At 42.2% G+C, this 18253-nt stretch overlaps 1 protein-coding gene across 2 annotated transcripts in view; it reads left to right on the top strand.

Annotated features, from left to right (window-relative positions):
* The window catches only part of FNDC3B (fibronectin type III domain containing 3B), a 338384-nt gene that overhangs the window by 74891 nt on the left and 245240 nt on the right, over nucleotides 1-18253 (top strand). The window lies entirely within an intron of this gene.

The following is an 18253-nucleotide window of genomic DNA, read 5'->3' on the forward strand; positions in this document are numbered from 1 at the left end:
CTAGCACACCAAATCCTTAGTTACAGAATTTTTGAATTCTGTCTTCACACATAAACTTTCTTGCACCTAGAAATGACCAAAGCCTGAGAAAAGACTGTGGACATCTTCAGGCCATGTGGCATTTTACTCCTCTGCATGTCTACCTCAGCTCTAAGGAGACGTTGCTTAATAATTTGGATTAATAAGATCACGTTTTTATTGTATCTGTAAAGCCAGGAGTGGGAGAATCTAATTCATTTTTTTTTCTACACTGTCAAATATGAAGCTTTCTCAAACTGGGGCTATATTTACTCTAAAAATGATCGTAGGAATGAAATGTTTTAGGTTTTCTAATTAGCAGGTATGGTTGTGCTCACAGCATTAATGTTTACAGGTTATATGGGCCAAGCTGTTGATTGGCATGAACCCTGAGTTTCTCTTAATGGGACATACTTGTGAAGTGGACAGAGTGTGTTTGAAATCTCCCTCCTCGCAGGATCAACCCAAGATTTATCATGCCTTGAGGTTACCTCTGTGTGGCTCAGCCTAGGCAGTGGCCTCTGTGCCTTACATCTTTCTTCCTCTTTCTGCCCCCAGAGTCTCCCCATCTGTCTCCCTCCTTTCCTGAAGCCGCTGCTCTTTCCTTTGGGCCTAGTTAGAGTAGAATCTTCAGGGCCTGTGCGTGAAACCTGGGCTAAGGCACAAGGTGAAGACAGGCCCCAGGAGCAAGCAGAACCAAAATCAATGGAAAAATACCAGAGAGGAGGTAAGGAGAGAGGAGGTCAGCAAAAAGAACAAGGACCAAAGGTCAGGATCCAAAAGTCTGGGACTGCATGAGTGTTGGGTGCTTGCCTTAGACACCTGTTGGTAATTGCCTCTTGCTCCTAAATAGCCTGTTTGGTGTGATGCTCAGGAGAGCTGTGTCAAAGGATCAGGACATGGGACACACCAGAGAATACGATCTCTATTAATGTTTTATGGGTTTTTTTTTCTAATTTTTAAAAATTTTTCTGAGCATAACCTAGAGATTTTATTGTCTTCATAATATAACAAAATACAAAGTTTAGAATTGGATCTCTTGGTCCTTTCTCTTCCATCTCCTCCCAGTTCACAAGGCTTGCATCTCTTTTTTATTTTTATTTTGAACTGATCTCTAAACCCAGCGCAGGGCTCGAACTTACAACCCCTGAGATCAAGGACCTTCTGGAGACCCAGGGTTGACTTCAACGATGGCATGGTGGATACTATCTGGCAGACCCTTGGGGGTGACATTTGAAGGGTGGGGAGGGCAGCATTTGAGCCACCTCCCAAATGAGACTGTCAGGAAGAGCTACCCACCGGCCACGGGGCTGTGCCTCTACCTTCGTGTTAGAAGCAAATATGGCGAAACTTACCTTGTATGTGTTTACAGCATTCTTAATACTTTGCAGCTGTGCAGAGCACATTGTAAACATTTCTGTATTTGCAAAAGAACCACCGCAGTTATGAGAAAGCTCCCCAGTTCCCACAGGCCGCCGCCTCCTGAGTTTTGTCATGATGGTTTCTGGATTCCATTAGTGTGTGTTCTTGCCGAGATAGCCCTCTCTGTTCTGGTTTTCTAAACGAGACACTGTTAATTCTCATTATGCAGAGTCATGTTAAGTTTGGAAACGTTGGTTTGTCATTTTATAGAGGACGCAGGAAAAGGATGATTCTTCCCTTAAAATGAAAAGCCCTCCTTGTCACGAATGAAGATTTTAAAAAATATATTATGAACTGAATGAACAAGAACAGGAGTAAACACACAGTGTGGACAGAAGCAACCTAACAGTTTCTGCTTGTTGAACAGCTTTTTTGACCTATCATCCACACTCCCTGTAATTCACTTTTTTAAGGTACACAGTGGAATTTGCTATAGTCTCAGGATTGTGCAAGCATGGCCACAATTTTAGAACCTTCTCCTCATGATAAGAAGAAACCCTGGTGTGGTCATTTCCCAGTCCTTTCTTCCCGTCTTCCTAGGCAACCGCTAATCTCCTTCCTTTCTCTGTAAGTAATTAGCCCATTCTGGACATTTTGTATAAATGAAAATGTGCACATGTGGTCTTTTGCTTCTGGCTCCTTTCAGAGGTTTGTCATAGCATGTGTCAGTACGTTCTGCCTTGTTCACTGGCAAGTATTACTCCAGCACATGAGTACATTACGTTTTGTTTTTTCATTCATCAGTTGATGGGCATTTGGGTCCTTTTCACTCCTTGGCTATTATGAATAATGCTGTCGTGAACATCTGTGTGCAAATTTTTATGTGCATGTAAGTCTTCATTTCTCCTGGATTTCTACCTAGGAGTGAAATAGAACAGTTTTATTTTGAACCACTGTTTTCTAAATAAAGTATCCCTGTTCCTCTCACTATAATTTCTTCTGCCTCTAAATAGATCAGTGTAGCTAAGTTAAGTTTGCTTCCCTAAATATGTCCCACGACATACTATTCTTGTCAGGTTTCCTGACCTGAGTTTTTGTGTATGGCCGTATATAAATTATGGCAAATGCCCATCAGTAATCAGAATATTGGTGCCTACATTTCCAGAACCTATGATATATAAATTTAACTGTCTTTGGTTTTAGAGGTTTAGAAATGTAACCGCTAGTTTGAAGCGTTAAAGTGTAAGCATCACCAATTTCCAGCTTTTTCTATTGGCTTAGTATTTTGTTTTATTTCTTTTTTCTCTTTTTTAAAAAGATAAGTTATTTGAGAGAGAGAAAGAGCGTGAGCACACAAGTGGCAGGGAGGGTCAGAGGGAGAGAAACTCAAATAGACTCCCCAGTGAGCAGGGATCCTGATGCAGGGCTCGATCCCACAACCCCAAGATCATGACCCGAGCTGAAATCACGAGTCGGACAGTTAACCGACCAAGCCATCCAGGCACTCCTCTGTTAGTGGTTTAGTACTTTAATAATCTCTGAAGAAGAATTACGGCACTCACCCATGTTTAAATAAGGAAAACGTAAGGTTAAGAACAGAGGTGTTAACACAGACTGTACTGATTTGCTAACTTAATCTGTGATACTTAGAACCTATAGGAGGTTAGTATGTATGTCTTTTTCTATCTTCTGTATATGTTCATTAGGGGGGGTCAGTGAGTGTGGGGATAGATTTAGATGCCTCTTTGTCCTTCTGTTCTCACAGGGCAACTAGCAAATGTTCCCTTTGTCGTATTTCTTATGTTTTTTTTGTTTTTGTTTTTTTTCCTTTTAAGCTTGTAGGATATAAATGGCTAATGAGTATTTGTACTGCCTCTTCTTCGGGAAGTCGATCTCCTTAATGTAAATAAAAAACTCGATTCTCCCAGTGGCTTGGGATGACATGGGCACACATGGGCTTGCCCTGAAAGACGGAAGGTTGAGATACCTCATCCGTGTCCACAGGTCTCTTGACTTTGTCTTTGCCTTTCAATCAGCATGCAGCCTGTCATTTTATCTGGAGCCCGTCTCTTCCCTCTTTTGTTTCTTCTTTGCGGAAGCCTTTGTTTCCCCTAGAAGGAGCACATAGCCAGTGATGATTTCCTGGAGCATTCTTTAGAGTACACATTTCCAGACGGCACATTAAACATATTAAAATGTTCCACGTTCCAACAGTGCTCATCATCGGCGTGTCTCTTACATCAGATGTGCTTCTCCTCCGGTGACCTTTTCTGTTCTGCTTGATGTCTTAATAACTTTTTCCTTGATGGCTCCCTCCTTGCTTTTAGTAGTTCAGGTCCTCTCGCCACACAGGTTTACTCTGTAAATATCCCGATTGCCACTGTGTCAGGGAGACCCAGAAAGCAGTCCACAGTCAGTATAGCGTAGGCGAATGAATGAGCAGTTCTTGGGGACTTTGCTTGGAAGGAAGAAAGATACTCAAATGAGAGCAGTTAAAATAGAGGCTGTAGCTCTTACTGCTGAGCCACATTATATAACAGCGCCTTTTATGACAGGATCCTATTTAGAGGCTGGGGCTTGGGTTGAAAATGGAAAGAGTTAGGTTGGTCAAGCGTTGTTTTGGGGAACTCAGCATGGGGAAGCTTGGTCTTTGGGCAGACTCTTCAGCATCCAGATGTATGAGGAGAGGACAGCTTGTGTAAGTGTTGAAAGAAAACGGTCACCGCAGACTGCTGTCTGTGTTCCGTCCACCACTCACACTTACGAAGGCCTCAGGTGTCCGGATGCTGTCATCTCCTTTTCTTCCTCGAGATTGGGATCGAAAGGAGGAGCAAGAGGGCAGGATTTACAACTGAACTTGGACTGAGTAATATATTTGTTCTTTCAGTGTTTGTTGAATGTCTCCTGGCAACACAAAGATGAATTAGACCCTGTTCTTGCCCTGAAGGAATGAGCAATCAGGTTGGGGAGCAAAGCGTGGTCCACCAAAATAGAATGGTCTTCATGTATTTACACACATGTAGGACCACAGGAGAAGTGCTTGGATTGCAGAAGATTCCCTTGCCCTGGGAGCACCGAGGAGGGGTGGGATCAGGGAGTGGACGAGGCAGGCAGGAAAACAGACGGAGCTAGGAGAACTCAATTGAAGTGAAGTCTAGGACTGTTACTCAGCTTTGCACGTCCTGTCGTCTCTTTCTGTTCCATGTGGGGACACTGCTCTGTAGGGCTGGTGTACTCCATGGAGAGCTTATGTCAGTGGGACCCAAGCCAACCATATCTGCACATTCTGCCATCTCTTCTCTGCAGCTGTGGCTAGTCCGTGTCTTTGTTACTGACACTTTTTGGTCCTCTGATGCATCCAGTATGGCTGTCCACTTCTTGCTGTCTGTTCCTCAGCATTAGTGATCCCACAGTGATGCTGACCGTGAGCATCAACCCCCTCCCCAGCCCTGAGCTACTTTCCAGAAGCACAGGCAGCCCCCCTGCTTCTGAGGGCCTGCTTTAAAAAGGTGTGAGTTTTATCCAGGTCTGTGGTCTGATTTTTACGGTCCTGTCTTCCGTCTGCCAATTCTGCTCACTACAAAGGCTTCTGGAAAGTCATAGCCTCTGTATAATCTCGGTCTCGTAAAGGAAAATGTTGATGCCATATTATCAGAGGGTGTTGTTATATGTGGCACCCACAATAATTACCCCATACGACATGTAATTATGACAGCTCTGAGCTGTCTGGGTTGAGAGACACTTCAGAATTTAATTAGCCAAAGCCAGTAATAACAAGAGTCAAACTGCAGTCTGTAGCCTTCAAGTGGTAGAAATGGAGCCGCCTTCAAAAAAGGAGAGGATTAAGGAAAAACACCGGCGTGGCAAAGTTGCACTGCCAGAGAATGGCAGTTTGAAACTCTGCAGTGGTTCTGACATCGTGCTTGTTTTCAGCTTACTGTAGTGTTCGGCTGTTGCCCTGTAAACTCGGTAACAGGAACCGTGTCTCCTCTTCATGCGATGCCTGGCGTTGGAGGTAGCAATCCGGTCGGTCCTTCGGAATGGTTGATGGATGAATGAAATGAACAAATCGAATTCTTCCGAACCAAGGCTCGAAAACTAACCATTGGTTGTATTTGTCAGATGGGCCCTCTCCTCCTTCCCACTCTTTATAATTGATGTAATTAGTAAAAAACAATAATTAGGTGCCAGAACTTAAAAATTGGAAGATTTACATAAAATTCTGGATCTTTCTATGATAACATTGGACTGGTCTTCTCACTTGGCAGATAGTGGCAGCTGCCTGCTCCAGCTGGGACTGTCCTTCTCAGTCCCCACTCAGTCCCCACTCTGTCCCCTTCACTCCATTTCTGCATTGCCTGCTGTCTGTGCTTGTCTGAGGTTGGAACCTGGAAATTAACATTTTTTGCCTTTGAGATTGTATTGTGTGCTTCAAATCTGTGTTTCAAATAGAGCAAAAGTGCTTGATTTTTTAGGCACAGTTGTTTGTGTGTCATACTTAGGAAGTGATTTTAAGCCTCTTAGTTTTTTTATTTTTTAAGATTTATTTATTTATTTGACAGACCGAGATCATAAGCAGGCAGAGAGGCAGGCAGAGAGAGAGGAGAGAGCAGACTCCCCACTGAGCAGAGTGCCCGATTGATGTGGGGCTCAATCCCAGGACCTTAGGATCATGACCTGAGCTGAAGGCAGAGGCTTTAACTCACTGAGCCACCCAGGCTCCCCAAGCCTCCTAGTTTTTTTTCCTCATGACTTGTGAAATGAACTGGCATGGGGTCTGGTTCATCTGGCTTAGTGGAAGGGTTTCAGTTAACATGTCTTACAAGTTAGGACCCATGCGTTGTCTTTTTTTGGCCTCTCCTTTTTAGTGAGCAGAGTCTGAGCCCCCGATCAGAGCTACACTGAGCACTCAGTAAGCAGAAGGAATGAGAGGGTGCCTTGTTTTACTGTTTACAGACTAGTTAGGGACAGTAAACACAGATACAAGCTATAGGCATTCCAAGGGCAGCAATGCAAATAACTTGCGTTTATCATCTTGTTTCAGAGGCTCCAAGAATTGAGACTTCTTTGAATGCTTATTGAAATAGAATTTTTTAAAAAGCAGACTCTTTTGGTATTACCTCGAAGAGGCATTGCGTACCATTTCTGTGTTAACTTTCTCTTTGGATAAGGTTAAATATGTTGGCTTTCTGGCCTCTCATGTCTGTTTCCTTTTGGTAATGTGTACTTGTCATGTTCAATGTGATTCGACAGCCATGGCTGTATCTCATAGTGTGGTAAAAATAATACATAGATACACGGAAGAAGAAGAGATGGAATAGTTCTCCATCTACATGTGTTAAGACATATGTTTGCATATAACTGTTTTCATGTTGGCAGACTTTTCTTTTCTTTTCTTCAAATGATTGATTTTAAAAATAGGATCATATAGAAATGATATATGTTCCGTTCCAAACAAGACAATAGTGAGCAAGCAGCATAAAATTAGTACCATGAATCTTTAAGTTCCAAAGCCCTATGTGAAAAATAAACCGCAGGCGGAGGAGCCAGCTGCTGAAGCCACGCAGTATTATGTGGAGATAATTCTGCAGTCAGATGCCCTACCACTGAGCTATATACCCCCATGTGTGGAGATAATTCCAGGTTTAGCTGCCTTCAGACTGCATTTATTTCCCCATTTAAATTGGGATTGGTCAGAACCAGGTGCCTCTTAGTAATTTTTCAGCTACCCCTACCTTTAGAATAAATTGAAGCTAAGCTATAGTGGGCCTTCAGAAAAAAAAAGAGGAAGAAGTCATGTGTGTGCCCCTTTAGTGTTCATTCTGACGTCGAGATCGGTGTTGCCTCTCAGCCCTGGGCCTTTTTCCTTAATAGGATACCATCAGATCAGATCAGATCATTGCTGAGAGGGACTGTGTTTTATGGGCAGCAGGTGTGTTTAGCATGATCATTAATTAGAATATTTGGCCCTGCCTCTCCTAGATTCTCTCTTTATTGCTTATTCCTTACTCCTTGGGGTAGAGTAGGTGTGCATTTATTTGGATAAAATGGACAGCTTGCATTTAGAAAATTACCTGGCTGGGGATTTCTGCTTTGCAAATAACTGGGCAGTTAGCATGGAACTGGAGCAGACTGGTCTAGCTTTGGGGGCAGGTCAGCTAGAAAGTCATCAAAGTTCCATTCCTATTATTTCCAAGAAATGGAAATTAAATCATGTGAGCCAAATCTGAGATTTCGAGAGAAAGGGCTTGTGCTTGTTACCCGTTTGTATTACATGACTTAATTTTTAAGAGGTGTTGTTAAAATGTCTATATGTTTTCTAAGTAGTTTAAAAAAAATGCATCACTGACTGAAACGTATTATTACTTCAGATAGAAGTTTCTTCGGTCTTTGTATTGGATCGTTTAATTCATGTGATAAGGAAACATTGACACCCTGAAGCGTGTGCTTTAGTTGGTGATGTGGTTTGGTAGCTGAATTGGCCAGAGTCGTGCACCTCATACATCTTTTCTGACTTTGCCATTTTTAATTTTTGTTTTGTATTGTCAGAATGGGTCTGTTTCAGGCCTGTCTTCTCATTGCCTTGCGAAAAGTCCATATAAAAAGCATCCTGAAAAAAAAGTCTATTTATAATTGGGTGGTTTTAGTCATGATGGAAAATAAAAGTAATATATAAAACAGGAATATAATATGAATTATGAAGGAATAGCGTCCATTTTTTTTTTTTTTTTTTAGAGGTTGTGGTGGGAAATCAGACCTTGGGCTTACATGCACTTTGTGAATAGTACCTGTTTTAAAGACTGGGGTGGTCCATGGAGGGTGCATTTGGGTGATAGAGGACATTATCCTTTTAAGAGTCTCCATTTTCTTGTTTATCAGGTGGTTTTCTGAGGGTCAGGCACTGAAGAGTTTTCCCATTTTTTTATCGATGTCCCCTGCACGTCATGTTTCTTCAAGGGGCCTTGGAACTTTAAAGAGCCTCCCTTAAGGAGACTTGAAGATAGGCCTCACACCAGGTGTGTGCTGTTTCTTCGGAGGGAGGCAGCGGCTCATTTCCTAACCCTTATTCTAACATCAAGGATAAAAAATTCTGTAAGGTTTGCCTCTTCCAGAGATTTCAGGGTCGTAACAAAGTAGAAGATTCATTAAAGGTCAGATGTTTGACATTGAAAGAATTCCAAGTGTCTGAGTTTTTGGCATTTACCTCAGACCTAAATGTTACTCTGTAAGCTTGCTGATAGCCAGAAGGCTTTTGGTCTCCGCTTTTAGTTGAGTGGTTATTTGTGGGCAGTAAGTTGAGTTGGTGGAAAGAATGGCTTTTATTTGATATTTTGATTTCTTTGTTCCTTCTGTGGTGGAGGGAGTGAATAATAACTGTTTGAGGGCTTATGAGGTGTTGGGAATGGTGCTAAGCACTTATATACATCATTTCATCCAGTAATCATACACCCCATAAGGTGGTGATCATTTTTACAGACGGAACCGGAGGCGAGAAGGGTTAAGTACTTCCAGCTGGCAAATCACAGGACTGGGATTTGAGTCCATTTAGAATCTTCCCAGAAGGGTAGGGTTGCTTGGGTTGGGCATGGCTCATTGTCTCGTTCAGGTAAAACAGTTGGGAGAGATTTTGGGGACTGGGTTTTGCCAGATAGTAAATTATGAAAGTTCATTGCGAAGACTCTTCCTGTTCTGCGATCTTCGCATTGGTTCTGGAAGGTGATAGTCATCATTTTGGATCTGCAGCTTCTGAAAATTGCCAACCAGGTGCTCGTGCTGTTGGTGCTGGTGGTGGTGGTATCTGAGGCTGAGGTTTGGAGGCAAGAGTTGAGTTGGAAGGAGGAGTTGGGAGTGAGGTCATCTGAGGTCTGTTTCACTAGAGCTCCTCCCTTTCCGTAAGCCAGTGGTTCTTTCCCTGAGATTAGCTGCTGGGGGAGTGGTTCCCGCTGGGGTCAGCGGCTTTGGACCCAGACAGAGTAGCTTGGGTTCCCTGTCCCCTGGAGCTAGGAGATGACCTTTTGGTCAGCCTTCCTTTCCTCCCAAACCCCGCCTTTCATTTTCATTCAAAAATTACATCACCCCAGAGGCACAGTTTTTGTGTTTGAAGAAATCTAAAAACTTATTGTAAGACTTGAACCTATTAGCTTGTTTGTTTTTCATGCTGAATTTATAATTATGTCTTTTAAGTAATGCCAGAATGACAAGAAAAAAACACCCTAAGTTTATCCTTAAAAGAGAAAGAAAATGGCCACTTGGCTACGGGAGCATTTCTTAAATCTCTCACCTCTGCTAGCTTCTTCTTGGGGTGGGGGGGGCGGAATACAGAGTTAAGTGGCCTGCAGGGTTTGTACCCTGAGCCATGATACCACACCCATTCGCTAGCCAGTTCCTCTTTTCTTTGTTTGAGATTGATGAAGGGCTGTTTGGACTTTGTCTCTCCTCAAGATGTTAATTATATGTTTCAAAATCATGTGTTCTGTTAAAAATCACTTACGCATAGCCTTGGAAAGAGAACTGGAGGCCGGGAGTTGCTTCAGGGGTGCAGAATATTGTTTTGGAGGCCTTGGGAAATAAATCTTAAGAGTTAGTTCATTTACCACCAAGACATATTTAGTCAGTGTATATAAACAAAAGAAGTCACAGTGTGCCTGGACGTTATTTGTCCCAGATGGAGTTTAAACTTGGCTCATTATACTGCACTGATGTCATGGCGCATAAACGGGCCTGCGGATTAGAGCCGTGCAGAGAGTCGCTGTGCGCTTGTGTGTGCCCTGGGCAGCTGAGGAGGAGGGGAGGGGCTGGCCGGAAAATCTTTGTCACATTTTTCCTTCGTTGTCTGCAGAGACGAGTGTGTCAGTCTTGAATTTGGACTCGGTGCAAAATGAGAGAAGAATTGGAATAATCTGTTCATTTGTACAAATCGGTATGTGTGTGTGCCCAGGAATCTCCTCGTCTGGGGTCTGAGAGTACAGATGCGCGCCAAGCTTTCCAGCAGTTGCTTACAGAGCTCTGGTACCAAGATCTAGAAGGGAAAATCGGAAAGCATTACATTTTTGAAGAGCGTTTTTCAGTCTGTTGCTCTTGAAACGTCAGATCTGGACAGTTTCTCTAAACTTTTTAAATGGTCTTAGAGTATCCAGCTGTATAATTCTGTTTTCCTGGAATGTATGGGGGATAACCTCCCAAGCTCCTTGCTTAAGTGTTTAAAAAAGGCAAATGCCTGATGCTTCTTAGAGAATCTGGCCAAGTTTAATTCTTGCTGTGTGCTTTGAGAAGGCAGCTGATGGATCAGAAAAGGGTCTTCTGGAGTTCTGAGCAGTTGGTAGGAAATTTCCACATACTGTGGTATTATTTTATTACTTTCTATTGCTGACTTCCATTAGGACAATCTTAATTAGACGCATTTCTAAGTAATTCAAACCATTTTGTAGATGTAAAGGGCTTAGATTTCAGAACTTATGTGAATGGATTCCAAAGTCACTCCGGTTGCCTGAATCCAGGGAAGCCGAACGGACACTGGGATGCAAATGAGTTGGGAGGTGAGCTTTTAAGGAAAGCCAGAATGTTTCTCAAACTGAAATCTGGTCAGAAGTGAGAATTGGCTGTGTGGTTTTGTTGGGTGGTGGTGGTAGTGGTGTTTTGGAGAAGATAAAATGCAGATTCCATAAAAAGCAGCAACAACTTTTTTTTTTTTAATACTCTTTCTTTAGAGGCCACATTTTTTCTTAGAGATTGGTCACTGGTCCTTACCAGCACCGAAGGTTCTAGATTATGGAGGTGCAGTAACATTTCCCAGACCCTAGCGTATGACCTATTTGTATTCACTTCTGATTGGATGTTAGTGTTCATATGCTAGCAAGCAATAGTAGCGTTAATTTCAAGCAATTGAAAAAGTATAGTAATAGAGAAAAGTCAGCTCTAGAATAGTGAATGATTAAATAGTGGGACCTGGTTTCCTGTCAGTTATAAGGATGAGAACATTTCTTCATAGATATATTATTTCTTGATTATTTCTTTGGGGAGGGAAGAACAGTGTAAAATGAATGACATGGCCAATGTTGAAACCGGTCTAAGAAATATTAGAATATTGGGAATATAGGCAGTTGAATGTTTCTTCCCTGATCTGGGCTTGAGATTCTGATAATAGAGATTCTGATAAGTTAGTGCATAGCTTACCAGAGGGGCGCGACAGGAAGTAGCACATCGTCGTGAATGGGATTACACTTTCTCAGCCAATCGAAAGTAGACAGGAGGAGGCTGGACCTGAATGGTGGGAGACTGTCATGTGCCATGCACATGCGGGGTGGGCCTGGCTATGTGGAAAGTAACCTGAACTGCACCTTCCCTGTTAGTGTGGCCAGAGCCCAGCCTATGGACGTGGGGTGCGTTGATGGAATTGAGGGGGAGAAGGGGGTTGTGTCTTAACCTGGTAGACATTTTTCACAAGGATTAACCCTGAAGTGGTGTTGACAAGAACCAAATTTTATTTTCAGTGAGCCTAATTGTCAACTAAAGGAAGAAGAGTTCTAGTGTTGGCCCTGAGAGCTATGAGCAGAATGTATTTAATACAATTAAAATTATTTAAGTAAACGTGGTGCTTCAAATGCACCAAGGGTATTTGGTGGCTGTTACTTTAGCCGGGGAAACTATACTTAAGCTTGCATAGAATTTTGGTCTTTTATATTCTTGGTTTTTATCTTGGAAGTCCTGTAGTTGAAATCTTAGACTCTGGCATTTGTGGCTCTCTTAAAAGAGGCTTTTAACCTAGTTTTGGCCATCTATATTACATTTCACATTTTTTCCATTTAAGTTAAGGCTATATTTTTATTCTTAAACAGCAGCCCTTTTTGTAATAGAATCTCTTTATTCAGGGCAGTGTACAATTAGAGTAGAAATGTATGATTTCTTACAAGCTGCCATTGTATTCTCTTTATAGCCCTTAGCACTATCTATAAATGTTTTCTTTCTTTTTAAACTCTACCCCCTCTCTACCCCTCTTCATCCTGCCTAAGTTCTGTTTGTCAGCCTGAGGTGAGCAGAACTTTGTATTCTCCAAGGCTCTATTCCCAGTGCCTGGAGGAATGCCTGACCCATTCTTGTCACTCTTGATATTGGCTAAATTAATAGAGATATCATAGTCATTCTTCTGAGGACTCTCATGAAATGGGCTTTTGGAACTCTTCTGAATGTATATAGAGTTTCAGCAGGCACTGGCATAATTTCAGTGCATAAAAATGTCCTCACTGGTTTATCTGATTTCTTTTCCCTTGGTTACTTATTAATCCATTCCTATCTTTTTGTTAATCATAGCTGGCTTTGGGAAGCACAGCAGCTATAGCTGCCATTGTCCCAGGAGTCCTCTTTTACTTTTCTTATGTCCACTGTTGGGGCATGAGAAGTGGCACCTGGTGATTGTGATAGCCCGTGATTCACTCCATGGTCCGTCTTAGGAATCCAGGGGAGTTCAAGGACGTGATAAGGACTTGATGAGGATAAACCTGACTCAGTATAAAAGCCATTGTTGTTAGTTGAGGTTTCCCTTACCACCCAACTGTCATATTGGGAGTTATGGGCCCTGGCATAGGGAGTGGGCTTGGGTTTCCCAGAACACATCTCGTCCTTAGAGCCCGTCTTGGAGACCTGCCCTTGACCCGGTGAAGTGAGTTCTTCTCTCCTTGTAACTGTTTATTAAAGTATGTTCACGAAGAATTGACTTTGTGAAGCCCATGCCTATCAGAGAGGCTATTTGTGTAATAGAAGAGCCTGCATTTTAGTCAGGTGGGGCTGGGTTCCAGGGCTAACTCAGTCGTTTTGTAGTTTTGTGACTTTACATGAGTCACTTCCCCTCTTTTTAAGCCTCAGTTCCCCATCTATATAATCTGGTTAATAGTACCTACCTGGCAGACCACAGGGGTTTAACAGTAGCTGTGTAGAAATCCTTGTAGAAAAAGAGCTGTTAAAAGGAGTTGATAAAGTAGCCCACATCATTCTGAGCTAATTTTAGAGATAAGTAATAGTCCGTTGAGGGCGACAACTTTTGAACCTTCCATTTTTTGAAGACATCAAGAGTACTAAAAATTTGGAAGCATTGGTATCTTTCTCGCTCCTTGCTTTAAACTGAACAGGTCTGGGGGTGTCTGGCTGGCTCAGTTGGTGGAGGGGGGGACTCTTGATCTCAGGGTTGTGAGTTCCAGCCTCACGTTAGGTGTTAAATCTTTAGAAAAGAAGAAAATAAACTGAACGAGTCCTAAAGTCCAGGAAGAAACAAAACAAGACTGTTTTGTCCTACCAGTGTTAGAGACCAAGCAACAGCTTCAGTACCATGTGTGTCCCTGTGCCTTGACCCAGTGAGTAAGTACTTCTTCGGGCTTCCTGGTCTTGTGTGTGTTTTTCCTGCCAGCTTTGGAGTCAGGCTTCACTAGGACAGGTGGGCGGATAAAACAATCAGTACTTTCTCATCATCTTCTAGTACCTTTCTATTTTACCTGTCATATTTTAATTTTGGTGTATTATCACCACCAGATAATTGCTGGTTATTTGCAGCCCATCTTCTCCCTTTTCCTGATTTGGAGCAAAGGGAGAAAACATATGATGCTCACTTTTCAGTTTGCTGGAGACCAGGTCTGGACTATAGTCCAGGTTCTCAAAGTTGTGTATTGATGGATAGTTTGGGCCTTCCAGGGCCTGGGTGGAGCTAGTCAGGATTTCCGTGGAGTTTGGGAATCTGGAGTGTGTGTGTGTGTGCGCGCGCACGCACGCGCACGTGTATCCAGAAACAAAGTGCAGTTATTCCTCTCATGATCAGTTCTCAAAGTTGTGTATTGATGGATGGTTTGGGCCTTCTAGAGCCTGGGTGGAGCTAGGCAGGATTTCTGTGGAGTTTGGGAATCTGGAGTGTGTGCATATATGTGTGTGTGTGTGTGTGTGTGTGTGTGAATCCAGAAAAAAAGTGTAGTTGTTCCTCTCATATAATCAGAAGTCCCTTTTTAAGAGTTACTAGATATTCTTGGGGCACCTGGGTGGCTCAGTCATTAAGTGTCTTCCTTCGGCTCTAGGTTATGATCCCAGCATTGTGGGATTAAGCCCGAGTCTCGTTTATGGGGGAGCCTGCTTCTCCCTCTCTGTCTCCCTCTGCCCTGCCTCCCCCCCGCCCACCCCGCCCACCCCACCCCGTGCTTGCTCTCTCTCTCTCTCAAATAAATAAATAAAATCTTCAAAAAGAAGTTACTACCTATTCTTGACAGAATCCTTTCTTAGGGGGAACTCTTCTGCAGCTTTTAGGTTATATCATTATTTCTCCCTAAAGATACGTGTTGGGTAATCATACATGCTGACTACAAGTGAGAAGTGTTCATTTATACATAACATAGTTAAGAGTAAGACAAACCTCACAGAGTGTGGCAAGTGGAAGAAGCTTCTGGAATGGAACAGGGTCCCCTCTCCTGGCAAGGTTTGTATCTTGAGTGTCTGGCTATTGGATTTAACTTACAGGAAAACTGCAAATGTAACATTCTATCTTTGGTTGGTCAGTACTGTCCTCCCAGCAGAAGCTTCTGTGATGGGCACATATGGGGCAGGAGCTGGTTGGGTAAGGGGACTGGGGATCTTTTTGAGATGTAAATTAGGAATTTGCCTCCAGGAATGATCTTCGATACCATTGATCTGGTTAATCTGCCACCCACAATTTAAATTGCAGTAGTAGCTTTCCTTTTCCTCCTCTACTGGGTAACAAACTGTGTTGGATTTATACCTTTAAGGAAAGATCTATTGACACCTGTTTTGGTAGTCTTGTTGGGCAGAGCTTTCTAACGATGCTGTTTAAGCTTTTTGTTAAATGATATCAATTCTACTACTTGTTTTATTAAGATTTTGGAAGAATGGGTACTTACTTGTCACTAATTTTTGACAAACTTGCCTCTGATTATTTTGGGCTACTTGGTTCATGTAGCTGGAACAGATGTGAAACTGACCTGATGAAGCAAGCGTAGCCTGAATATGCTTTTATGATTTGATTAACACGGTTCTATTTTGGTTTCTCTAGAGGAGAAGAATCTATCAGGGGTTAAAATCTCTTTTCCTCTGATGAGACACAGAATGTGGCTTGAATTGTTTTAATACTGACTTTGGAAACGCAGGAAATGCTTAGTGAGTGGACAAAAAAAAAGAGGTTTGTACAGTGATAGGATGTTTTACATTCTGCATTTGTGAGAACTTGTGACAGTTATGTCTGCCTTGTGGCCAGAGAGAGAAAGGAGGGAGGGAGACAGAGTAGGGGCAGAGAGGGCAAGAGAGAGAGAGAGGGGCAGGCTGCTGTCATAGGAAAGGTTAAACACCAGGGAGCCTGCCAGGGCGTAACTCATGTGCCTCAGGGCTGGGTGATGGAAGGCGCACTTCTGCCCTCTCATTCATGTCTGTTGTCAGGGATGAGATCCCTGGACTGGTGTGTGTCAAAACTTTATTTTTTATCTCTCCTTTATTGACAGTGAAAACAAGGTGGAGTGGACCTCAGTGTAATAAAATGCTTTCTTTTAAAATGATTCGGTGCCAGGATGAATGCGGGTTGCTCAAATAATGACTTTTGCTCTAAGAAAAATTGATATTGGGACGCAGGAGATTTGCCTGGTTTCTGAGGTAACTTGGCAGATTATAATCTGGTTGCCATAGCAACCCAGCAGCCGGGAAAATTACAGGAACGAAACATTTGAAGAGAGGTATTTTAGTAGGATGCATAAAAGCTCTTTACCTATCACCTTTCCCCCTGAAGAAGCAGGGTGGGGGTCAGGAATCGGCCTCCATAAGCAGAGAGGGGTTATCATAAATGGCTTTTGCAGGCTTTGAATGGTGGCCTGGTGTCAGGGACTGCTAAGGAACCATTACAGACACTTTTCATGTCATGTGAGGAACAGGTAATGTGACAGAATGTGGAGCGTACCCCAGTTCAGAAATCCCTTTTCCTGCCTGGGACTTTCCATAATACTGGCGAATTGTACTTTCAGGACCTGCATTCAGGACACATTGTCTGATAATTATGAGAGCGGTGGAGGACAGAGTACATGAATTTGGGATTGTCACAGAGTATCTGGGGCATAGTCTTGGTGTCCTTTGATTTTTTTTTTTTTTTCCTAACTAATTAATTCTACAGGCCTGTATTATAGGTCTTACCCCTAGAGGTTTCAACACAAGAACTGATTTCTGCTCTATTCCAGTAATGTTGGAATTGGTCTAAGGACTTTTAAAAAGACACAGATAATTTTCTTTATTGGAGTATTTTTAAAAATTCCATTATAGTCAAGTTATGTTCTATGTCTATGTACGAATAAAGTTAAATTGAAACTATTTTCATGTTAGGAATGCCTTTAAAAGCTCAGTTTCAAGAAAGCAATTGAAATGTTTTAATCACTCTGTAGAGATCTGAAGGGATTTCCTTTTGAGTTCTTAAAATGGCACAGTGTGTTTACATTGGTGAGAATTTGAATACTTAAGACTGAAAGATTATTGACACAGTTACTGTACAGGAAAAATAAATTGCCTTGAAACCACCGTTATAATTCAAGGTAATGAGAAGCACCAGGGAGAAGCTGGGACTGCTTTTTCCTGAATGATCTTGTTTTCTCCAGTTAATGCATTTCCTGATTTAAATAATTTTAATATCCTAACAGTGTCTCCTGTGGTGAATTATTAGAAGAAACAAAATACATGGATATTAAAGGTTTAGGTTTTAAAGATGAAACGGCTCTGATCTCAAACACATTTACAGAACAGAAATTTAGGTACATGAAGTAAATAACGTTGACTTAAAAAAAAAAAGTTGACTTTTTAAATTGAATATTATGAAAGCTCAATTTCTAAGTTAAAATATTGTTTGCACTGGTTTTCTTTGTGTTTTTATGACTTTGATTATTCATTCAGTAGAAATAGTTATCAAGTGCTTATTCTAGGCCGGGTACAGTTTTGAGCCCTTAAGTCCTTACAGAGTCAATATTAAAGAAGCAAAGACAGACCCTAGAATAATTGCGGAGCTCTCTGGAGTTGTCAGTTCTAGGAAGGGGATGTACAGATGTATAGATGTGTGTGAGGGCACACACACCTGTGTTACGACACACGGTGGGAGGTCTGTCCTGTCCTGAAAAGCTGATGCCGCTTCTTAGGCTGACAGGAATGAATAGGCGTGAGTCACTGGTCAGGGAAGGAGTAAGGTGGGTGACAGGCAGAGATGAAGAAGGACAGGGAACGGTACGCCTGATGGTTTCGACGCAGGGAGGGACAAGGCTTGCTCCGAGAACCCTGAGATGAATGTGACACTGACCTCTGTCCAGTTTCCAGAAATTGACAGTCATTATTTTTGTAGTGTCAACCTTGCCCATGGTGTGATATTTCACCTCAGTTTTTAAGCTTAGATTATGTCCTTTGATTTGTATTTAGATGTAAATCCAGTGATTTTTTTTTTTCCTTTTGTTACTTAAAGAACTAGATGAGATCTAAAACTGAGGCTCTTGGAACAACATACTTTGCCATTGCTCTGCATGGTCTAGCCTTGAAAGTTGCCTACTTAGATTAAATATTAGGGGCGCTTGGGTGGTTCAGTCATTTGAGTGTCTGATTCTTGGTTTTTGGCTCAGGTCCTGATCTCAGGGCTTGGGGATTGAGCCTCCCGTGGAGCTCTTCGCTTCAGCAGGGGAGTCTGCTTAAAGGGTCCCTCCCTCTGCCACTCTCCCACTCTTGGGTTCTCTGGTGTGCGCACTCTCTCTCTCTGAAATAAGTAAATAAACTTTTTAAAATAAATATTAATGTTCACTGACATTTAGATAACAGATTAAAAAATTTGAGTGAGACCTATTCATAATATTATTATTCATTTATTTTATAGTGTTTATTA

The sequence above is a fragment of the Mustela putorius genome, unplaced genomic scaffold (assembly GCF_011764305.1).
Source record: "Mustela putorius furo isolate JIRA1106 unplaced genomic scaffold, ASM1176430v1.1 tig00003834_pilon_pilon_pilon, whole genome shotgun sequence".
NCBI classification, from domain to species: Eukaryota; Metazoa; Chordata; class Mammalia; order Carnivora; family Mustelidae; genus Mustela; species Mustela putorius.